This window comes from Piliocolobus tephrosceles, chromosome 3 (assembly GCF_002776525.5).
Source record: "Piliocolobus tephrosceles isolate RC106 chromosome 3, ASM277652v3, whole genome shotgun sequence".
In the NCBI taxonomy this organism is placed as follows: Eukaryota; Metazoa; Chordata; class Mammalia; order Primates; family Cercopithecidae; genus Piliocolobus; species Piliocolobus tephrosceles.
Genome location: NC_045436.1, coordinates 114,365,876 through 114,391,656, shown reverse-complemented (window position 1 = coordinate 114,391,656; position 25,781 = coordinate 114,365,876). Strand labels below are relative to the sequence as shown.

The 25,781-nt window shown below is 38.0% G+C and overlaps 1 long non-coding RNA gene across 1 annotated transcript; it reads right to left on the bottom strand.

The window, feature by feature from the left end:
* Nucleotides 1–23,029: 23,029 nt before the first annotated feature.
* On the bottom strand, nucleotides 23,030–24,825 carry LOC113219703. Its single transcript, XR_003306668.1, has 2 exons — nucleotides 24,768–24,825; nucleotides 23,030–23,296 (listed from the first exon to the last, which is right to left on the bottom strand). It is a non-coding gene; the product is annotated as an uncharacterized LOC113219703 (long non-coding RNA).
* Between the last annotated feature and the right edge of the window lie 956 nt (nucleotides 24,826–25,781).

Genomic DNA, 25,781 nt, shown 5'->3' with positions numbered 1-25,781 from the left:
TCTTTTCTCTCACTGTTTTCAGATTCCTCTTTTTGTCTTTGACCTTCACAAGTTTAATTATAATATGTCTTAGAGTATTCTTATTTAGGTTGAATTTGATTGGAGACATTTACTTTCCTATACCTAAATATTTATATTTTTTCCAGGTTTTGAACATTTTCTGTTCTTATTTCTCTGAGTAATCTTTCTACCTTTTGTCTTCTAAATTCTCTATTTGACTCCAATATCCTGAATACTTCCTCTTTTCATGTTGCCCCATAGATCCCAAAAGATTTTATTTCTTTTCCTTCTTTTTTCCCTTGCTGTCTGTGTCCTTTCAAATATTCTGTCTTTGAATTCTCTGATTCTTTCTTCTGTTTGATCAATTCTGCTGTTGGTGCCTTCTGTGGCACTTTAAATTTCATTCATTATATTTTTTAGGTCCAGGAATTCTGTTTGATTTCCCTTAAAATTATTTCAATCTCTCTGTTAAATTTATCTGAAAGATTTATGAATTGATTCTCTATGTTTTAATGAAGTTCATTGAGCTTCTTTAAAGCAGCTCTTTTTAATTCTTTGAGAGATCACACATCTCCACCCTTTTATAGTCAGTCTCTGGTGTCTTATCTTATCCATTTGGTGAGGTCATATTTTCCTGAATATTCCTGATGCTTGTGGAAGTGTGATAATGCCTGCACATTGAAGGATTAAGTATATACTTTAGCTTCACAGTCTGGCTTTGTTTGAGCCTGTCCTTCAGAAGGCCTTCCAGGGATTTTAAGCCAATTGGCTATTATGTTCCCAGAGCCTGTGACCACTGCAGTCATCTCAGCACTAAAGGATGTTCTAAGACCAGGCTTTCTGCAAGAACTCTGAGGCTAACATGGCTTTCCAGCCCAGATTGACCTGGAGGAGACCCAAGAAGTATACTGGGGTTGTGTGGGAATGCTGACAAGGGAACTGAGTCCAGAAAAGTGTCCCAGTGGCCCAGATAGGCATGCCTCTCAGCAGATCTTTGTACAGGTGGAATGGATCCCCAACTACATTGACAGGAGATTGAGACTGGGTGCCTTTGGAATTTTCTGTGAGAAGAAAGTTGGTGGGCCTATTTCATTAGCTCAGGTGGGTATGCATGACCCATCATATTCTTGCACAAGTAGGGTAGTTCTTCAACTGCAAGAGGAGAGGCTGGAGCTAAGACTAAGTTCTCTCAAGATCTACTCTGGAACAGAAGCTGGAGAGCCAGTCTTGTTGACTCAGAGGACATGCATCTCCCAGGAGGGTCTTATACATCTGAAATAGTTCCCTGACTGCAGCAAGAGGATCTGGAGCTGTGACTGGGTGCCTCAGGATCTCCTGTGTTAAGAAATCTTGATATGCCGGTTCTGTTGGCTCAAAGGTGTGTCTGTCACCCAGGAAGATGCTGCCCACATGGGATAATGAATGCAGCAGAAGAGGCTGGAGCTGAGACTTCTCACTTTCAGAATCTGCTGTAGGATGGAGGCTGAAGAGCCCATCTCATTGGCCCAGACAGGTATGTATCTCCCAACAGTTCTCATTACAGATGGGATAGATCCCCAACAGCAGTGAGAGGGACCGTAGCTGAGACTGGGCTTCCTCAGGATTGCTGTGGGATGGTTTTGCAAGCCCATGAGGGAGGCTCAGACTGCCAGACTGTGAGATTTGTGCACATCTCTCTCTCTGGATCTTTGTGCAAACAGTTGTGAGCTGTAACATTAACTAAGGAAGACTGGAGCAGCACAGTAGGGGAACTTTCAGGTACACTTCAAGACCAATGTTAGTGGGCAGACAAGCCTTTCCACCAATGCACTGGGGGCAAGTAGCCACGCCCCTTGGGAGACTTGGCCATTTCCAGGCTTGAACCCAGAAGCAAGTTTGGTGGGGTAGATCAGCCACCTGAGTCTCAGTTTGCACTCTCAAAATAACCCTTTTAGGTTTTAGCTCCACTGGGGTTTCGCAGACCTGAACCCTAAGGCTCCCACAGACAGACTTTTCACTGTGGATGGATGCAGTTGTTGTTACGGGGTAATATGAGCACGTTACCTTCTATTCTGCCATCTTAGTGATATCACTTTCCCTCAATTTTTATATATGCAAAATACAGTTAATAATGCTACTTAGTTCATAAAATTGTTGTAAAGATTAAATGAGTTAATACATATACAAAACAGTATGATACATCACAATCATTTAATATGTTATCATTTTAAATAGTTTCATTAAAATATTTTAGTCATAATACTCCAAAAATACTTAAAGTGATGTTACGATTGTAAGGTGATGAGTGGGTGGTAATTATATTATGTCAAAGGTGATGGCAGACGAATTGAAATGGTAGAAGTTGTGGTATTGGCAGAGATGGCTGTTATTGTGACAGTGGTGGACTGTGGGTCTGTGGAATTTTTCTATGAAAAAATCAGAGTTTGAGAGCATAAGATTGCTTGGAAATACCCTCATAATGTAAGGCCAATTACACATAATTCCAATTCCTACCTTCATTTCAGTGGCAGGTGCTCTTTGGAAGACTACAATAAACATCACCTACCACGTTGAGCGAATTCTTTCCTTTAATTCTTCAAGAAAACATTAAATATGCTGACTTCAGAGCTATGAGTAACATCAGTCAATGGAAGGAAATGTACCCATTTTCTGGCATGGAGCAGTAGCAATAGTTGTCTCCCCTTCAACCCGATTTATACAAAAAGGGATGGATCAAGGGATGCAGAGGAGTCATAATTGAATAAAATCTAAGAAAAATTATACTGGATTTATCATTGGCACTGACCTAACATTGACTGATGAAATTAACCCCTGTTGATCTTTTGAAGCCGATTTCTACCAAGAAAGTGGCAGCACTTGGGTTACAGAAATAAAACGCTCTTCACAAGTGTCAGTTACTAGTGAAAGCAAATCAAAACCATCAGCTATTATATTTGAAATGTAAAAGAAAACAATTTACAGGCCAAGCATATAAGAAACATATTGAATGTGGGAAGAAAGGAGGTAAAGATTACTTATGGAAAGAAGCATACCTTAGAGAAGGCAACCATCTGGAAATTGCATTTTGAGTATCTGAAACAGAACTATGGAGCTGAAAAAAAAAGAAAAATAAAAAACAAGTAATCAGGTGTGTGATAAAGACATTAAGTAATGTTTCCCTGACAACAAAATATCAAAACAAGTTAATTTCCTCTTTCCCCTCAAGAAATATTTCAGGAAACAGAATTTCTACTCTACTCTCTTTCTCGGCTTCTCAATATAATTAGCAAAGAGTGCAAGAGTAGAAACCACATTCTTCTAATGCAGGTGACTGGAAAGGCCTGCAGGTCAAGTGGAAGAACAACTCAGAGCTACCCTGGCAACCACATATTAATAACTTCCTTTTGTTTAAACAATATTGGACATTTTTCATGAAGAGGATTTCAGAAGCATGTCTCTTGTTCTTTAGAGAAGATCATGAAGTCATTGATTCTTTGAGGAAAAACAGTACAGTACATGTTGTTGACACTAACGACATTTAATAAATGAGGAAAAGAAGCTCCCCGAAGCATAGGCAATAGTTGACTTTTAGTGGCAGAACTAGGACTAAAACACAGCTTTCCTGATTTCTATCTAATGTATAATTGTTTTCTTAGGGCATATCTGAAAGCAAGCAGTTCCTCTAGGTCTTTTGTATCTGATTATAAACTCAGATCTGCGGTCTCGGATTTCCAAATTCAAATGTAACCATCTCAATCTTTGCTAGTAAATGCAGTTGTAGCATTATAGTGTCCAAAAGATAGGTGTACTTGAAAGACACAGTTATGCAAACGTAAGTATCTGAGCACATAGTTGCCAGGATCCATTCCCCATGTGATTAATTTATTCAGCAGGTATTTGTTGAGAGCCTTCTATATTATAGATACCATTGTGCTGGATACTTGAAACGATCTCATCAAAAATATATTAAGAAAACATTTCAAGTTTTACTCCTATGAGTAAAATATCCACCCTCCTGTAAGAGAAACTGATCCTAAAAGAAGATGAATGGATTGAGAGAGAGAAGAGGAGAGAGGGGGTGTGGAAAGAAAAGTCTACCTCAGGTGAGAACTGTTCTTTGCACAATTTCAAAGTTGAGAACTCTGACGAACAAGCACACTAAAAATGGTGGAATGACTACATGATACTGTAATGAACCCAAGACAAACCAAAGTGCCATATGGAAAGTAAACATTCATCATTTAGATTGCCTCTGGAAGACTGATGGGATTGGTATTGCCTTACCCAAAGAAGTAATAACAAAATCTTGTATATTTCACTCCCATACCGGGGTTCATAAAAGGAACACAAAGTAAGTAAATGCAAATTTTACAATCACCCAAAGATCTAATATTCATAAGAGAGCTAACGAAGCACAGCTCCAAGGCAGTTTTTTTTTTTCCTCAACTGCACTCCTCTGCACTATAAAAAGGCAATCGAGCAACTTGTCCTCCCTAAACCTCTCCCAGTCAAATCTCTGCTATCACAAAAGAGATGGACTTGAAATTCAGTGGAAAAATACCTGCCTTGGATAAGTTTCTAATCAGATTTTCCAGATGCTGCCAGGAACCAGTGATGATGTAATGTGCATAATGATGTTCTGGAAGACAAAAGTGCTGGCTCCCTGTCTGAGGGTTCTCCAGACTGTCAGACTACAGCCCACAGGGCTGAGGACACCTGGAGTCTCCCCACCATGCACTGGCCCTGTTAATTCTGGTGCTGATTTCTGCCTGAGGCAGGAAGCAGGATGGAATACATAAATAGGAAAAGAGTTAATAACATCACTTGAATCAAAGTGATATGGATAATAAGCTGTGGAGGTTGCAGTCAGGTATGACAGAAAAAGAATCTATCAAATCATTTAATATTTTTGCTATACTTTAGAAATAAAATTCCACTTTTATTCAAAATCCCAATGGAATCAATTCCTGGAAAAGTCCACCAGGATTTTCTTCATTCCACAGTATTTATTTGATCAACAAATCTGCCTTAATCAACTACTGTGTCTCTGGTGCTATATTAAGAATGAATGTTGTAGAGGTGGGATTGGAATAACCCTCAAGGAGACAAAAAACATAAGAAGAAAAGTAAAAAGGAACTGAGTATAATACTAATGAGGGTATCAGAGACCAGAATCTTGGTGCAAATAGCTTATTTAGATGATTCTAGAAAGTGCTAAGATGAAGTGGAATAGCAAGATGGGGAAGGGAGGAAAGCCAATAGGGTGTGCTATTAAGCAAGTCTCCAAAATGAATAACGAGCTCAATCTACTGGAGACCCTCTGAGAGACAGTGGAACACACCTGAAGGTTATCCCACTGCAGGATAAACGAGTGCACTATTTATCACCTCCTATGCCCCATATGTTGCAGGTAGCTCCTGGGACATTAATCCCCATACACTTCCAACCCACCCCTGTGTATGGACCAGAGAGGCACCCACATGGGAGGACAACCTCAGACAAAAATTTGCAGGAAGTGCAAGGGAAGTGAATCCTGAGCTAGGTTGAGAGACGTGGGCAGAGCAGTGACATTGTCTGCTCCAGAGTGATGCAGAGGATTCATGGTATCAGTGCTTAGGGGAGGGAAATATTGTCATAGGCAAAGGAAATCAGGGCAAGCTTTCATCTGGTCCTTTAAGGATACAAAAGTTTATTATTATTATTATTATTATTATTATTATTATTATAATTATTATCTTCATTAGAAACAGTCTTGCTCTGTTGCCCAGGCTGGAGACCAGTGGCATGATCATAACTCACTGCAGCCTCAAATTTGGGAGCTCAAGCGATCCTCTCATTTCAGCCTCCCAAGTAGCTGAACTACAGGCATTTACCACACCTGGCTAATTTTTGTATTTTTTGTAGAGACAGGGTATCGCTATGTTGCCACAGCATACATCCTGCCTCAACCTCCCAAAGCACTGGGATTACAGATGCAAACCACTGGGCCTGACCCAGATACAAAGGTTGTGGATATGAGAAGTAGTGAACCTCTTTTTTATTCATGGTCCCCTTTCTAATGGTGGAATTTTTCACCAACAAAGTTGAAGGACTTAAAAAGTAAACACTATTTTTTATTTAAAGCACATTTCAGAAAAGGAAAACATAAACCTTGTACAGTTATCACCTAATTCCTCACTCACACCTCACTGTGATATTGCTGCCAGAGGAGACTTGTTACTGTCTTGACCAGGTTCTCTTAAGGTTCTTGAACATTCTGCCAAATCTGTCCCCTTTTGTTGATGTTGACTTAAGTGATGTACTGTGCGTTAGTGGAATCCTTCATTATTGTCAAAATCACAAGTATACTTAATGGAAATTAAAATGACGGTTGTACATTGATGGAAAGTTGTTGCTAGAATGCTGTGGCACACTGCTCAAAGATGGATGTAGGAAATGCAGAGATGCGTTTCAGATAGATGGGATGCCATTTTAGGGGCAGGAATGACAAGACTTGCTTGGAAAATGCTGAATAAGCCAATCTGACAGGAGTGGAGGTCCCACAGTGAAGAGGAGTGGGAGTTAAGGCTGCAAAAGGAAGTCACAGAGCCAGACTCTGGAAGTTCCTGAACATCAGGGGAGAGCTGACACCTCATTCTGCTGGTATTAGGGAGACACTGACGGCATTCCATGAAGAGGTGAGATGGCAAAGTTCTTTGAAGATGGAGGATAATGAAGCATGTATGAGACACTGGAATGCCAAAAAACTGAAGGCAGAGAGACCAATTATGAGGTCATTTATTAATTCGGGCATAAATTTTAAGAGCTTATAAATATTTCACTATTAATAATCAAGTGCATACAGTTTAATGGGTTTTACAGAAAGGGCCCAGTTGAGAAAGGAACTGGAGAAAAGAGCAACTTTATCTAATTTGTCCTCCCAGAAGGGGTACCTTTTTCTAATTATAGCAAAGGAAAGCGTGGGCTAGCATGTTTGTATTAAAATACACACACACACACACATACACAGAAAGAGAGAGAGAAAGAGAGAAATATACAGGCACAAAGATGTGTTTGGACAAGGTAGGTAGCAGTGAAATGGGTGAAAAGTCAGATGGAAGAAACATGTAAATTGTCATTGATAATAGCTGCCCCACAGCAATACGGTAAAGACATTAAAGTTGGATGACATTCTATCGTTCAGGATTTAATAAACCCTATTTAATTTTTTAAAAAGTGGTAGGACAGAGTCATCAAGGCTTTAAAATATTCTTGTTAATAATGTTACTGAACCTATAAAACTTGTATAATCTCTAACTTGCAGAGCCTGTGACCATAACAAAACATGACTGACCATAAAATAAAGCAGAGAGAGATTTATTCCTTCTTTGTTAATTCAGAAACCCCGAAAACCTTGCAGAGCTTCAGGTGATTGATGGGAATATCAACAATTACTGTATAGCTCTATGAAAACAGAGCTCGGCATTTTATTCCTTCTGGTTGTTTTAATGCCCTCATGCTCAAATTTACTTTTCCTCAAATGTGAAAATGCACACAAACACACACACAGAGCCAAACCTGTACATATGCCTCTTGGTGCTCTTTATGACTGTTTTCATTTGTGACCTTTGCAAACAGCTTACTCAACCAAAATTAGATCAGAATGAAATCTGAAGGATGCTCTATCCTTTATTCTTTTAAATTAGCTAGGAACTAACTCTTCAATATTTATGGCCACTCACTGAAAATACGTCATTGTTCCACTGATAAAATAAAGTTGCCTTGAGCAGAGTTGCAAGAAATCTGATCTGAAAATCCAAGTTAATAATCTTCACAATTCTAATAGGGCAATGTTGTAAATGAAACAAAAGTTAATAGGTACAGCAAAAACGAATGATAACCTCTGGATTCCAATTAAAATAAGATATCAAAGAGGAGAGATGAAGGCTCTGGCTATAGTTATGGGTGGTAGTTAAGGCTCATGCCATGAATAATAAACAAGGTTTAAAAGCTATATAGAAACAAAATATTTCCCTCTTACTTATTCTCTAAGATCTTTATTATCTGAAGTATTATATTAATAGTGGCAGAGCATGAGTGTTAAAGATCTATAGACTCAAATATCAGCTCTGTCACTTACTAATCAATGATTTGGCCAAGTTACTTCATGTCTGTGACCTCCAAGTCCGTTGTCTGAAAAATAGATCTGAGGCAATCTAATTTATAGGATGTGTAAAAATGCCCAAAGTGGACTTGCTTACATAGTAGGTGTTCAAATACTCAATTGCTCTCTTTCTTCTTCCTCTTGTTTCTTAGATATAAGATAACCTTGAAGAGTGCCAGTGTATTCTGAAATGTGAACACACTCAACAGTCCTCCAAGAGTAGCTGTAAACTTCACCAATATAAGTGCTGTCTTTTATGTAGCAGTTTCCTTAGTAAGAACTGAAATGTGAAGTGAAGAGCTCCATGGGGCAGTGTGATCTAATATCTAAGACTATGGACTCTAAGGTTGAGCTGCCTGAGTTCAAGTCCTGGCTCTATCTCTTTCTTGTTCTTGAAAATGTTACAACCCTGAAAACTGCTTCTTGATCATTTACTGTGTCGGTTTTTTATCTGCAAAATAGAGAATAATTTTTAAAAATTTCTCTTAGAGTTGTGAAAATTAAATAACCTAATCTAAGAAAGGAATTGAACACAGTGCTTTATACATGGCAACCACTCAATTGAGTAAAGGCTAATATATTAAAATTTCAACCCTAAAAAAACAGAGAGATTCAGGGTGATTTTTCACAATAGAGGGGTACACTTTCATTAATAAGGGATTTTCACCAGGAATCCTTCAGAAAGTGACTCTACCTCCAGCTTGTTAACTGGAAAGACAGCTGTGGTGGCAGCAGTGTGTAGAAATCCAAGTCATCGGTGAACATTCATTAATTTTTTTTTTTTTTTTTTTTTTTTTTGAGAGACAAGACCTTGATCTGTTGCCCAGGCTAGAGTGCACTGGCACAAGAGTAGCTCACTGCAGCCTGGACCTCCTGGGTTCAAGCCATTCTTCTGCCTCAGCCTCCCATGTAGCTGGGACCACAAGCATGCACCATCACACCCGGTTAATTTGTTAATTTTTGTAGAGATGGGGTTTTGCCATTTTGCCCAGGCTGGTCTCAAACTCTTACGCTCAAGCAATCCTCCTGCCTCAGCCTTCCAAAGTGCTGGAATTACAGGTGTGAGCTACCATGACTAAACCCCTTTAATTTTTGTACTCAGCATGCACAAGGCCCTGTGATAAAAATTGCAGCTCCCAAATCACTAATTGCAAAATTCCCAGCAAAAATCTCAAGTAGCATGTTGGATTTTACATATATATTCACAATGATGCTTTCTTTACTGTCAATTCATTTTCTTTTATTATTATTATTTTACTTTAAGTTCTGGGGTACATGTGCAGAATGTTCAGGTTTGTTACATAAATATACATGTGTCATGGTGGTTTGCACCACCCATCAACCCATCATCTACATTAGGTATTTCTCCTAATGCTATCCCTCTCCCAGCCCCCAATCCCCCAACAGGCCCCAGTGTGTGATGTCCCCCAACTATGTCCATGTGTTCTCATTGTTCAGCTCCCACATATGAGTGAGAACATGCGGTATTTGGTTTTCTGTTCTTCTGCTGGTTTGGTAAGAATGATGGCTTCCAGCTTCATCCATGTCCCTGCAAAGAACATGATCTCATCCTTTCTCATGGCTGCATAGTATTCCATGGTGCATATGTGCCACACTTTCTTTATCCAGTCTAACATTGGTGGGCATTTGGGTTGGTTCCAAGTCTTTGCTATGAACAGTGCCGCAATAAACACACATATGCATGTGTCTTTATAGTAGAATGATTTATAATCCTTTGGGTATATACCTAGTAATAGGATTGCTGGGTCAAATGGTATTTCTAGTTCTAGATCCTTAAGGAATCACCACACTGTCTTCCACAATGGTTGAACTAATTTACACCCTCAGCAACAGTGTAAGGGCATTCCTATTTCTCCACATCCTCTCCAATACCTGTTGTTTCCTGACTTTTTAATGATCGCCATTCTAACTGGCTGAGATGATATCTCATTGTGGTTTTGATTTGTATTTCTCTAATGACCAGTGATGATGAGCATTTTTTCATATGTTTGTTGGTTGCATAAACATCTGGTTTTGATAAGTGTCTGTTCATATCCTTTGCCCACTTTTTGATGGGGTTCTTTTTTTCTTGTAAATTTGTTTAAGTTCCTGGTAGATTCTGGATATTAGCCCTTTGTCAGATAGACAGATTGCAAAAATTTTCTCCCATTTTGTAGGTTGCCTGTTCACTCTGACGACAGTTTCTTTGGCTGTGCAGAAGCTCTTTAGTTTAATTAGATCCTATTTGTCAATTTTGGTTTTTGTTGCCATTGCCTTTGGTATTTTAGTCATGAAGTCTTTGCCCATGCCTATGTCCTGAATGGTATTGCCTAGGTTTTCCTGTAGGATTTTTATGGTTTTAGGTCTTAAGCTTAAGTCTTTAATCCATCTTGAGTTAATTTTTGTATAAGGCGTAAGGAAGGGATCCAGTTTCAGCTTTCTACATATGGCTAGCCAGTTTTTGTAATACCATTTATTAAATAGGGAATCCTTTCCCCATTGCTTTTGTCAGGTTTGTCAAAGATCAGATGGTTGTAGATGCGTGGTGTTATTTCTGAGGCCTCTGTTCTGTTCTATTGGTTTATATACCTGTTTTGGTACCAGTGCCATGCTGTTTTGGTTATTGTAGACTTGTAGTATAGTTTAAAGTCAGGTAGCGTGATGCCTCCAACTTTGTATTTTTTGCTTAGGATTGTCTTGGCTATGCAGGCTCTCTTTTGGTTCCAGATGACATTTAAAGTAGCTTTTTCTAATTCTGTGAAGAAAGTCAATGGTAGCTTGATGGGGATAGCTTTGGGCAGTATGACCATTTTCACAATACTGATTTTTCCTATCTATAAGCATGGAATTTCTTTCCATTTGTTTGTGTCCTCTCATTTCCTTGAGCAGTGGTTTGTAGTTCTCCTTGAAGACGTCCTTCACATCCCTTGTAAGTTGTATTCCTAGGTATTTTATTCTTTTTGTAGCAATTGTGAATGGGAGTTCACTCAGGATTTGGCTCTCTGTTTGTCTATTATTGATGCATAGGAATGTTTCTGATTTTTGCACATTGATTTTGTATCCTGAGACTTTGCTCAAGTTGCTTATCAGCTTAAGGAGATTTGGGGCCAAGATGATGGGGTCTTCTAAATATACAATCATATCATTTGCAAACAGAGACAATTTGACTTCCTCTTTTCCTAATTGAATACGCTTTACTTCTTTCTCTTGCCTGATTGCCCTGGCCAGAACTTTCAATACTATGTTGAATAAGAGTGGTGAGAGAAGGCATTCTTGTCTTGTGCTGGTTTCAAAGGGTATGCTTCCGGTTTTTGCCCATTCAGTATGATAATGGCTGTGGGTTTGTCATAAACAGCTCTTATTATTTTCAGATATGTTCCATTGATACATAGTTTATTGAGAGCTGTTGAATTCTGTCAAAGGCCTTTTCTGCATCTATTGAGATAATCATGTGGTTTTTGTGATTGGTTCTGTTTATGTGGTGGATTACATTTATTGATTTGCGTATATTGAACCAGCCTTGCATCCCAGGGATGAAGCTGTCGATTCATCTTCATGTAAAATGAACTCTTTCTTCTAATAAAGGTGCCTGGGGTCTAGATAAAGTAGATAAATCATCATGAATGAATAATGACACTTCTTTATGACTAGGTTTCCCTGTTGGAGTCAATTCTGAGTAGTTATTAAAGGACTCCTTAATAGCTAAATTTCAGATAATACTAAAGTTTGATTTCATCACCCAGAGCTCAAAGCTCCCTCTGATGACTGGTGTGTCCAGGATGGGCTCTCAGCAAAAGACCATGTAACTGCCATTTCCACCCTTTTGCCTTTGAGTTCTGGCAAATGCTGAAGAGGCTGTCTGCTTTCTACTTGAGTTTCAGGTTTGTTTCTACTACCTTTACTATCCTCCTTACTCTCTTGTGAGATAGGAAGGCCGTTAACTGTGTGTGCTAGTTATTAATCTAACTCTCAATTCCAAATTCACTTTGCTCTACTCTGTGATACTGTAGCCAGGACTCAGAAAATGATTTCTTCATTTGCCAGCTGCTCCCTAAGGGGTCCACCAACCAGAGGCTCTAGAGAAAGACTGGAAGGAGAGGAGAAGTCTTGTTCCTCCAAGTTTGCTTGCTGTTCTGGTCAGCATTCCTCAGCCACGGCTTTTCACCCTGGCAGAGGCTGCTGGTTCCAGGATCCAGTTCCTTTTTTTGGTACCCTCAGGAAAAGTCTCACCTTGATCCCTCAGAGATACCGGCACCAGCAGTACCATGAGTGCCTCACTTCAGAGGTCTAAGTACAGTTTCATGGAACCTCTCCTCTACACTTATAGGTTCAAAACCTTAACCCCTTACCTTGGTTCACCTACTGCTAGGGGTGTGACTGCTTATGGTGATCCACTATGTAGGCTCTAAAAGACTGGGAAAATGGAGACAATAATATGAAGTAAGTGAAATTCATTCTTTATCCTTCTCTATTTCCGTATCTGTACCATCCTTTTTCCTATGTAAATATGCATGTTACCCAGAAAAAGTGTTAATTTTTAATTAAGTTCTCTGCTGATAATGGCTTAAAAATAAACTCTCAAGTTATCGACATTTTTCAGAAGCTTCCAATAGTTATGTTTCAAATTGTATAAAAATGTTTAGTAAATTTCTGGATGTTTGGCATGGAGTTAGACACTATCAAGAGAGAAAGTGGTTATAAGGATGATACAAAATAACATCCCTGCCCTCATGAAACTGTGGTTGGGGGAGGAAAAGCCAATGTACACAAATTAATAAGAGAAATACATGAAACATAATACAGTTATAAATTGAGTTGCATGGTGCAGACCATAAATGCATTAGGAGGTGAGAAATAGAAGAGATCATTGGGGATCAAAATAATTGGGGAGAACTTCACAGTAAAATTTGATGTGGATTCAGAAAATATTTACATATGGAAAGAATCATCCAGACTTCCATTTAAGGAAGCAGCTTGAACAAAGACATGGAAATAGAATGTTAGACTTTGATACGCACATTTATTAGTACCAATTAATGTGAATTTGCCATTGTGTACATTCTCCTAGGTTTGTCACTAAGTGGATTTCAGACTGTAGTGAACTTATAAATGGTGGAACCAACTGGAATTCATCTGCCACTTAAAAAGAGCCTCTATGAATATCAAAGTCAAGTGGCACTCAGCTGTGGTAATTTGACACCATAGTTCATACATTTTTACTAACAGCTGAGGATTTGATATTTGGGATCAATATCCTGGTAATCCCTTTGATTGACTTGAAGGTTTGTCCAAGATGTTTCCATCCTTCAGGAATGATTCAGATGCAAATACCAAACTCCAACTGCTTGTTGGAGAAATCCTCAGGAGCCAATCAGATTAGAATCAAATCTCTAGAATCTAATCTGTATAAAACAAAACATAAGTTGGTCATTAAGCACCAAAACTGACCACTAAGCAATTTTTGATTGTCAATACCTGGCTATAGTCAGGTTTTAAAATGGAATTTTACATGCCTGTTTTAAAGTTACACAAGGAATCAAGTAGATCATGCAACTACTTTCATAAAGAACTTTCATAAATCAGTAAATCCAAGTGGGAGCAGAATTCTCTAAATTATAAGCAATAAGACAATCATAGAATTAAATCCTGACCTTTGCCATAAAAGCAAACATCCTCTTCCCTGCCGCTACTCTTCTCTAATTTACAGTAATATAATCCACATGGAAGAAGTCAGTGTGTGTTTGGGAACCAAGTCCTACACTTTCTTTTCCATCACAAAAGCCAGTTGTTCTTCAAAACCATCCATCAGGATCACGTTACACTCTCAAGCATTAAAAAGGGGGACCAAGCTCAGACCTCCTGCTGAAAAGTTCAGTTGTCAGTTGTTAGGCAGAAAATCAATCATAAATGCATTTGGGACAATGGCATGCTGCCTAGAATTACACCAGGCTGGGAAAAAAAATCTACCCTGCGGCAGAAGAATACTAATGATTGGCGATACCCATGCCGCTTTAGACAAGGTGGATCAATTTATTTAGATACATTTACAGAACAGAAATATGCTGTGCCAAATCTCAGATTTTCATACAATTATAGCAGAACATTTGCAAAATTTTCTCAGAAGGATCAAGATACTTTATTCCTCAATATGAGCCAGCAACTTCAAAATTGTTATGAATGGTTTTAACTAACTCTCATTCCTATCCCTAGGTCTTGCATTAGGTATAGAGGTTTTGTCAAAGTTTGGATAATTTATCATACTTTTGCAAAAGCTCATGGAAGACATGTAGCTATCTGGTATTACCACAAACCCACTGTAGCCAATAGCTGAGTGGGTAATAGACAGCAAAAATCTACTCTTCACATGTAGAACTGATAATGTAGCTGGTTAGAATCTAGTGCCAATGAAATCAACCCTTGGTTCCTATGAGTAATATTAAAAATAATAGCTATCATTTTTAGCATGCCCAACACTGTGCTAAGGACTTTGGATGCTCCTGTAACCCTTCCAATAATCTTAAGAGGTAAGGGCTCTTTACCTGTATTTTATTCACAAGGAAACTGAAGTTTAGAGGGGATATGTTCTTTACTCAAGGTCATATGGCTGATAGCGGGAACTGGAAATCAAAGTCAAGTGAAATGATCCCAGAGCTCTTGGCAATGCCACCTCCCACACATAACTGTACACTCTCCACCCTCCATATCTGTGGGTTTTGCCTTCATTAGATTCAACCAGATCTAAAATATTAGAGGCAAAAAAGGACAGCTGGGTCGGCCACAGTGGCTCATGCCTGTAATCCCAGCACTTTGGGAGGCCAAGTCAGGTAGATCACCTGAGGTCGGGAGTTCAAGACCAGCTTGACCAAAATGGAGAAACCCAGTCTCTACTAAAAATACAAAACTAGCCATGCATGGTGGTGCATGCCTGTAATCCCAGCTACTCAGGAGGCTGGGGAAGGAGAATCACTTGAACCTGGGAGATGGTTGCAGTGAGCCAAGATCACGCAATTGCACTTCAGCTTGGGCAACAAGAGTGAAACTCCATCTCAAAAAAAAAAAAAAAAAAAAAAAAAAAAAAAAAAAAAAAGGATGGCTGCATTTGTACGTCTGTACTGAATGTGTACAGACTTTTCTTTTTTCTTGTTATTCCCTAAACAATACAGTATAACAACTGTTTACATAGCATTTACACTGGATTAGGCATAAATAATCTAGACATGATTTAAAGTATATGAGAGGATGTGTGTAGGTTATATACAAATACACCAATTTATAAAGAACTTGATCATCTGAGGATTTGGTATCCAAGGGGGATCCAGAACCAAACCCCAATGGCTACTGAGGATGACTGCATTTATGCACAGAGTAAAACTACCCTAAATCATGGACGACTGCCTCAACCCCAAGTCAGTCATCTCCTAGATGTTTCCATGTCTATAGTCTTAAGAAAACCAGAAAGTTGACCCTAACACACTCAGAACCCTATGGGGTAGGAACCATGGTGGCTTCATGTTTGTTATCTACGTATGAAAATTGGCAAGTGTTATCAACAACCTTAATTAGGGCTTAGAAAGTTTGAAGCCAGGTTGTGCATGCTTTCTGGGCTCATTGAACAATCATTAAACAACTGGCAGTCTCTGTAGTGGAAGTACGTCCTTCTACATTTCTCCGTTCATCTCCTCTTCATTGTGGCACATTTTTGCCTGGTCCTCTGCAATTTATCAAACACAGGTGTTCTTGTATGGGCAATTCTTTTCTTATCACTAAGTAAATGTAACTATTTGGAATAACTACTTTAAATGCCGTGATTAAATTCTCCAGAAAATTTCAAGCATTTATTCTTACTGAAACATGCCTGTGGGAAGAAGAGGTGTTTCCATTTAACAGATGCAAAAGCCAACGCAAAATTTAGCAATATTGACCTCAGAGTCCAGCAGTCTTGATGGATGTGCCATAGAGAAGTTACAAAACTAAAATTTTCTAGCACTTGACAAAGTGCCCTGTTCAGATTAAGCACATATTTGTCATTGAAATAGAAAATGACCGAAACATCTGATTATGCTGGTTAATCTGGATTCCCTCAACTCTAGTTTGATGCTCCTCACTACAGGACATACAGTTTATAGCCCTGAATGCTGTATTGTTTCCTCTAAACTCCTTTACCCTTGTACTCCTCCTGCTAACTCTTAATTTATCTATGCCTTAAGTGTGACAACCATGTTTCCTAACACTGAGCAATGCACATGAAGTAATTTCCTTTTTTTTTTTTTTTTTTTTTTTTTTTTTTGAGACGGAGTCTCTCTGTCACCCAGGCTGGAGTGCAATGGCACAATCTTGGCTCACTGCAACCTCTGCCTCCCAGGTTCAGGCAATTCTCCTGCCTCAGCCTCCTGAGTAGGTGGGACTACAGGTACCTGCCAACACGCCCAGCTAACTTTTTTGTATTTTTAGTAGACACGAGGTTTCTCATATTGGCCAGACTGGTCTCCTGACCTTGTGATCTGCCTGCCTCAGTCTCCCAAAGTGCTGGGATTACAGACAAGTGCCACCACGCCCTGCCAATCTCCATTCTTAAGAAAAGGTTACTGAGATAGCAGTTAGGCAGTTACATGCACAGATACTGGAGCCAAAATGCCTAGGTTCAAGTTCCAGCTTCAATAGTGTATTATGTGTGTGATTACGAGCAAATTAGTTAATAACTCTGTGCCTTATTTTACCCATCTACAAAGTAGAAATAACATTACCTAATTCATAGTTGTTATGAAATGAGTTCATGCAAAACCTCTAAACAATTCCTAAAATACATTCAATGTTTGCTGTTTCTATTATTCCAAATGACACTCCTTCCTCAATTTCAGAGGAATGATTCTTTTATGCTGAAACATTATTTCCTGTCAGTCTCATTCAGAAGATTTTAATCATGTAAAATACATCACCTACTTCTTCTTCTTTCTCTTCCTCAGAATCACACCCAAAGCCAGCACCATGGTTGTCAGACCTTATCCCAGCCCACATTCAGACTGTGGGTATAGCAGGCCAAGCTTCATGTAGACAGAGGTGGTTGTAAATTTCTAGAAATGACTTTCACAATAGATGTCACTTCTCAGCTGAATCACAAGGTAATTCTGTCTCTAAGAGTCTTTTACTTATACAGCTTGTGTAATACCACAAAATCTTCAGAAATCCTCTTCTCTTCCCCACCCCCAATCGAGGGCCCAATACAGGAAAATTTAGCAATATTGACCTCAGAGTCCAGCAGTCTTCATGGATGTGCCAAAGAGACTTTCTCTCTTCAAGTGTGTTTTTTTCTTCCTTTTTCAATCTCAGTTTTCTTACTGTCACAAACACTACTAATTGTTCCTCAATAACCATTCTTATCTTCTTCCATTACAGTAGAATTTTGCTAGGGCACACAGCCACCAAAATAAGGACTACATTTCTTAGCCTTTCTTCTAGCTTGGTGTAGCCATAAGTTCTGGCCAATGGTGGTAAGCATAGGTGACACATACCACTTCTAGGTTGAGTCATTAAAGGGAGGGGTATCCCTTTTCTCCCCACCTCTGACCTACTGCTTCAAAAGTGGATATGGTGGCAAGATAACTTGGACCATGTAGATGACAGCAATATCCTTGAGCTATGGAGCAGCAAAAGAAAATAAGCCTGGGTCTCCGGAGAATCTAATGGGGGCAAAGCCAGCCCTACCAGCCCCGGCCCCTCTATCTCTGGACTGCATGTAAGTCCGACACAATATAAAATGTTTGATCTACTATAATTTGAAGTCTCTTTTACACACAGCTGAATCTACCTTCTAATACACTTGCCAATTTTGTGTTCTTTTTAAAGAAATTTACTTCTGTCTTTAATTTAGGTTTAGCCTTATGCAAGAGATGTTATGTTCCCTTCATTCCAATCTCTTTTTGTTTTCCTTTCTAAAGTGCATGCTGAAAAGTGTATATATTTTACCTAAGGCGGAATTGTTTTTTTTACTTCATGTAAAAGCAGCGACTTCATTGCCAAAAAGTAATTTTTCTCCAGATGTTCCATATTAATTTCATATAGGATTTTACCAAAGTCTTTACCTGTTGTCAATTTTCTTGATTTCTATTTAGCTTATCTATTGCCAAAATTCTACAATTGTAAATGATGGTGATATGTAGTCACCCCTTGGTATCTGCATGGAAGATTGCTTCCAGGGCCCTTGGACCCAAAATTTGTGAATGCTTAAGTCTCTTATATAAAGTGGCGTGTATAAATTTGCATATAACCTACACACATCCTCTCATATACTTTCAATCATCTCTAGATTACTTAAAATACTGACTACAGTGTAAATACTACAGCATAGTAGTTACACTATATTATTTTTTAATTTGTATTATTTTTTATTGTCATATTATTATTTTTTTTTACTTCTTTTTTTTCTATTTTTGACCCATTGTCTGTTGGATCCACAGATGCAAAACCTATGGATACCATGATCAACTGTATTATATCTGTTTTGTATTCTTATTTCTTCCTTGTTTATGTTCAATAATATAACTAATTAGGGATAAAACCTAGGTTTGAAAGAGCAAAGATGCATTTACATACATTGTACATGTATTGTATAGCTTGTTTCACCAACAGCAAACTTCATTTGAGCATTTGGTATACAGCATATAGTTTTAAATATCCTCGTGGGTATTTTAGTTCACTATTGTTCATGGTTTGTCTATAATTTTGCTTTCCATTTCAAAAGTAAATTTTCTCAAATACATTTATCTGAGTTTTACTGTAGGTATCAACATGTTTTGTTTATGTTTTTGAGTTGCTGCTTTAATTCAGTTTTTTTCTAATTAATATCCCATTTATTAAACATTATCAACTCAAAGACATTGTTTTCATTAAGCTTTTAGTTTCAGTTTACAAGCTTTATTCTATTTATTAAAAGAGCAAATTCTAATAATTAAGCTCAAGAAATCAAATCAAATATTTCATTCATCTTTGATCAGGTCAATTTGCTTGGTTTCTTTTATAAACTTAAGATCCCTTAGACATTTTTACTACATTTATACATTTGATTAAATTATCTTTTTAAATATATTTTTGAGGCTAATTTTTTTGTATTTTTAGTAGAGACGGGGTTTCACCGTGTCAGCCAGGATGGTCTCGATCTCCTGACCTCGTGATCCACCTGCCTCGACCTCCCAAAGTGCTGGAATTATAGGCATGAGCCACCGTGCCTGGCCACACATTTTTTTAATGTTACTACAAGGAAACTTTTTGGAACCCACTTAAATATTTAACTGAATTCAATATACCGAACTTAAAATACGGTGAATTCTAAGCCTCTTAAATAATCAACATGATAAACTTACTAAAATATCTTATGCATTTCAAATTAAGAATTGTAAATCAAATAAGTTACGAAACTACATATTTTAACTTGGAATCACAAGGATGTATGTTTACAATACATTCAATTCTCTTTAAATCCAAATGTCTACCATTATAGTTAAATTAATAGAAAAATATTAACATTGCAGGTTCAAGTTATTATCTCTAAGATTAATCCATGTTTCCCTTTTGTAAAACAAATGTTGTTTATTAAAGAAAGCAAGTTAAAGTTTATCATCTCAAATGAATTGTGGTGACTATCTTGGCATGCTCAGGTTTCTTACTGGCCAGAGGCTTTGGCCAGGCTGACTCTCCACAGACTACCGATAAGTAAGAGCAACTCTCCTGTAGAGTCACTTTGCCACTAGGGAATACAAGCCTATGCCCTCCAAATAGGTCAGTTTTATGGCCCCTAGAATTCAAGTTACACATTTTCTATTTCTTCAAACTGGTTTAAGCCTGTGGTATCCTCAATGAGACAATTTGAATGCTTTATTAAATTTAACTAATTCAGTTACTGCCTGCTTCCATTCTGATCACCTTTCAGAGTCTTGCTGTAGGTTCCCATGACAAATCTTATACATATTTAAATGACACTTGATTTAATTCTGTGTATTCCTCTGTCTGACTCTCCAGGCCTCAGACAACATCACAGTAATGGCTGTAAGAGGATGCATACATCTGGTCTCTAGTATTAGTTAGAACTCCCTTTGAACACAGATACACCTTCTAACTGTTTTTACATTTCAAAATCATTTTCATCCTATATGCACATTGTCAAACCTGATTTTTTTGTTGTTGTTAAACTTGAAGGGTAAATTTTATTCTTTTAGAAACTCATTTGGCTTTTGATTACAAAATAAATATAATGTAATCTTCTCTAGGAAGCAAGGCTCCAAAACTTGACCTGTCCCCATATTCTTCTGCCCAAACTCATGCAAAGCTATCTTGACTCAAAGCTGACACATACTTTTAAACTTGCCTCTGTAAAGTCTTTATAGGGTGATATGGTTTGAATGTCCCCTTTAAAACTCCTGTTGACCATGGCACATGTATACATATGTAACAAACCTGCACGTTATGCACAGGTACCCTAGAACTTAAAGTATAATAAAAAAAAAAAAAAAAAAAAAAAACTCCTGTTGACTTTAATTGCCATTGTGATGACATTAAGAAGTGGGATCTTTAAGAGGTGATTAGGCCATGAGGGCAAAACCCACAGTGGATTAATGCTATTATTGAGGAAGTGAGTTAGCTCTCTCAGAAGTTCAGTCTCCCTTTTCTCTCTGTCTCATGCATGCTTTAACCCTCCCCGTCCTTCCTCTCCATATGATGTTTTCCACCATGTTATGACACAGCAAGAAAGCCCTCACCAGATGCTGCCCCTTGATCTTGGACTTTCCAGTCTCCAGAACTATGAGTTAAATAAACTTCTATTATTTATAAATTACCCAGTCTGTGGTACTCTGCTATAGCAACAGAAAACCGACTAAGACATGGGGTAACTTTTAATTCTGGAATAATTTTATACATCCAGGACAGTGGTAATAATAATATAAAGAATTTCCGTGTACATCTCAAATATTCCTCTAGTATTATCATTTTATCACACTTTCTTTGTCATTCACATATACAAAGATATACAATTTGTTTCCTAAAACAAATTCTTCCTATCTACCTCTCCTACCTATTTCACCAAATTAGAAGATATAGGTCCCAGATAGCAAATTTCAGACAGGATATTTCTTTAGCTTTACATACTGCAGTTGTAGCTTCTAAAAACCATGATATTCTCTTCAATAATCACAGTGCAATTACCAAAATCAGACAATTAACACCGATATACTATCATTACCATTACCAATACCCAAACTATTATCCAGTCTGTGAACAATTTGTAGACAAGTTACATACGCAGATTTTGCCAGGTGTCCCGCTAATGTGCTTTACATTGTCCAGGGATAAATCCAGAATCACATTTGGTTGTCATGTCTGTTTGGTCTTCTTTAATCTGAAACAGTTCATTCTTTCTTGTATTTCATGATCTCAATATTTGAATAATTCAAACCAGTTATTGTGTAGACAATCCTTTGATTTGGGTTAGTCTGATTACCACTTCATGATTAGATTCAGATTATGCATTCTCGACAAAAATATCATAGAAATGTTGTTATGTCCTTCTCAGGAAGCACATGATGTCTATGTGTCCCATTATTGGTGATGTGAACTTTGATCATATGGTCAAGGTTATTTCTACTAGGTTTATCCAATGTAAAGAAAGTTTTTTCTTTGAAATTAATAAATATATTGTAGAGACGTACTTTGAGAAAATGTATAGTAAGTATCCTGGTTTTCATCATACTCTGATTTTCGAATTCATTTATTTTTACCTGAAACAATTATTACTATAGAGACTGCCAAATGGTGATTTTCTAAGTCCATCATTTCTCTACCTTTATTCTGTGGGATTTTGCTACAAGGAAGAGAGTTCACTTCTCCATCATTTATTTCCTCATTTCTTTACTTACATTAGTATGGACTTACAGATTTTCATTTTGTTATCTAGGTTATATACCATTTTTATCAATAGTCATGATGATGTTCAAATTGTCTCAAATGTAGCTAATGGAAGCCTCTTCAAGCAGGTTCCTGAGTCCTTTGCAACATGTCCCCTTTATTCTTTGACCACTTCCTTGCTTTGGGGCACAGAAATGTTCCAAGTTCACTTTGTACTTTTCATGCCCTGGACCTGGAATCAGACACTTTTGCAAGGAGACCCAGATTCTTTTAGTGGAGAATGATATTTTGAAGCCCAGATCTAGGTCCTAGGTGTGCTCATTGCTACTGAAGTGTTCTCTGAAACCTTTCAAGCATTCCTAATGAGAGCTATTTTAGCTGACAGATGATTTAGGAACATCTATGAGTTAATCACCCAACAGTCTCACAACCACAATCTCTACCTATATATTACAATAACTAGGTCTCCTTCACCCCAGCTTGTCCAGTTGGTATACTCCAGGGTTGTTTTCAATCATTTGGGCTTCCTAAGGATCACTTTCTCCTGGGCTGTGTTATTAATCTCCATCCAAAAGGCAAGATAGGTAGGAGAGCAATCCCATCTCCTACCTACCTCTCCTATTTTGCCAAATTAGAAGATACAGGTCCCTTTCTGCCTTGAAAATTTTCTCAATCCTTCCTCCTCTCTCTTATCCCTTTTTTCACACAAATTTCTCTCACCTACACTTTATCCTGGTATTTCTTAGAAGTGACTGCACAGAGTTTGCTTCTCAGGGTCTCTTTATAGACTCTGGAGTTTGTGGCTGGAGAGAAAAAGGAAGTAATATAGACACCACCTTTCTCCTTTCTCTGCTTCTCTGCACCCAAAACTCGTCAAACATATCCCAGGGAACTTAGAAAACAGAGAGAAATCCATCAGACACTGAAGATTGTGAGGTTTAAACCTTGAGACCAGTAGAATTTCCTATAAGACAACACGTAATAGTCAAAGAAAACAAGGTAAAGTCAACCATATAAAATGAAACAAAATAGGATTTTTTAAGAGCACTTAAAATGTATTAGACTAAAAAGGAACATAAGGGGGCTCCCACACAGAGAATATTTAGGTTTAGGGTTGCATGATGTACAGAGATCACATCAAGGAGTTCAATTTTCCATCCACAGTTCAGACATCAGGCTTTAAACTTTCATGGCGGAAGTTTTCAGGGAATCACTTTGAAGACAGGGAAGTAGGAACTATAGTGAAAGGATTTTTATGTAACCATAATGTATCCCACACACCTGGAAGTAGAAAAAGCAAGGAAAAATTACAAGAAGTAGTATATGGAGAGTTAACTTGGGTACTACTGAATATCTCATTAGTAAAACACTTCTCTCTATGTGTATAGATACATTTCCCAGTGTATATACACACTTATTTATTTTCTCCACTGAAAGACATTTCACTATAGAGAGATAACAGAAAGAAATATACAGTTGGCTCTTGAACAACATAGAGGTTACAGTCACCGATCCCCTGTGCAGTCAAAAATGTGTAGATAATTTTGACTCCCCCAAAACTTAACTACTAATTGATTGCTATTGACTGGAAGGCTTACCGATAACATAAACAGTTGATTAACACATATTTTGTATGTTATATATATTACCTACTGTATTTTTATAATAAACTAAGATAGGAAAAAGAAAACGTCATTAAGAAAATCATCAGGATGAGAAAATACATTTGCAGTAGTGGATTGTATTTATCAATACTGTAAGTTTATGTCATCTGTTTACAAGATGAATTGCCTATCTGAAACAGTGGGCAACTGCATCTGATGTTCTCAATCTATGGTACTTATCAAGTAACTCAGCTTTTGCTTGTAATGTCATAACTTTTCTCTGCTTCTTGGGGCACTTCCAGCATCACTAGTCACACTTCATGTGGGTCCCATGGTGTTATTCAAGGTATATTATATTGTACTAAACATGATGAAAAATAAACAAGAAACTTGAGAGATCGCTTTTTACTGTGATACACAATTTACTGGAGAGACAAACTGCTTACAAAGAGATGATCAGCATGAGGTGGCATTTTAAGTGGATACTTGTAACACTTGAGCTCATCACAATAGCAGCAAGAGGTGGCTACAAAATTATTACAGTAGTATAGTATGCACTACAGTTAATTTTATGAAGTTATGATTTACATTTCTCTCAACTACAAATGGTACCATACACAGTCTGTGTTTGTGTATGTAAGCTTCGATAAATGCTAACTTTTTATAATAGATTTGTGTATATTTTGTGGTAGTAAGTGATAAAACAGACTACTACCTACAAATATTTTATGCATTTATGACATACTTTTTCTTGATTTTTTTCTATATCTTTATGCTTTGCAGTTTGTTTGTGTTTTCTTTTAAATGTCAAAATCTCCAAAAATTTTTTCAATGCATTTATGGAAAAAAATCCACTTATAAGTGGACCTGTAAGTTCAAACCTGTGTTGTTCAAGGGTCAACTATATATATTGCAATTTTAGGTTGAAAGATATATTTTATCATTTACATTTATTTTATTTTATCAAAGATATACCTTTTATTTTATCAAAGATATATTTTACTTTATCATTTACTTATAAATGATAATATGTATAATTTATATGCAATAATAACTTAAGAAATAAGCCTATATCCTTCAACAGATTTACAGTACTTATTGGTTGTCCAGACCTGAGTTCAACCCAGTCAGTGTTCTGTGTGACTCACCTTCAGAAATCTGATATTCTATGGACTTGTTGCCCAGGCTGAAATCCCTGCCTTCTTGCCAAGATAGAAGAGAAGTGGGAAATAGAACACATTTTCTCTTCTTTCCTGGAGCCATAACTCTCCCTACACCATAGAGAGAAAATTTCATATCCTCCATTCAAAGATGAGAAAAATTCCAGAGTTACCCCTACAAATTCAAAAATCAAGAACAGGAAAGCCAAGAGAACCCACAGACTCTTTGAAGGAAGCAGATTGCTCCTGCAGGGCCCCTAGAGACAGCCAAAAACCTGTGAATGCCCAATGTGTGAAAGGAGAATTGTCTGCCCCCAAATACACACTCTCACTGGGGAACCTGAAGTTCCAGATCATGGGAGAAGGATTTGACCTTACCTGGAGCCGAGACAAATTTAGAGAACTGAGTGAAATACAGGAGTAGAAGAAGCAGTGGGAAGACCCTTGTGGGTTCTCGGTCCCCAAGGAAGTCATTTCCAACTTTGTCTCACAGAGGTCCTTGGGGAGGGCTGCCAGAGGAACCAGAAAGAGAACACACGGAGAAGGAAACTTCCAGCAGAACTTTGTAACAGTTTTGACTGAATGCAAAGTTTCCCGGACAGAAATCAGGGGAGGGGTGAATCAGGAGTGCAGTCACAGCACAGAAGCCATGGCAGGTGGGGAGAGTTTGAAACTTAAAAGCCCTGCTTTCTTTCTCAGCTGGGAGGCTGGTAGCCTGGGGCAGTTTCTCAGCCCTGCTCAGTCACTGCCTGGAAATAAACTTGGTGCTGTTGAGGGAGCACAATGAAAGTGAAGCCAGCCTTTTGGGCTGAGTGATGCCTGTAACTGCCAGCTTTCACCCATTTCCCTGGTGGCCTGCATGACACAGGAGAGGCAGCCATAATCCCCCTGGGAGCAGAATTCCATTGGCCTGAGAACCACACCCCCTCCCCTGCAGCAGCTGCAGTGTGACCTGCCTAAGAAGAGTCTGAAATTAGACATATTTAACCTTGTTCCCACCTG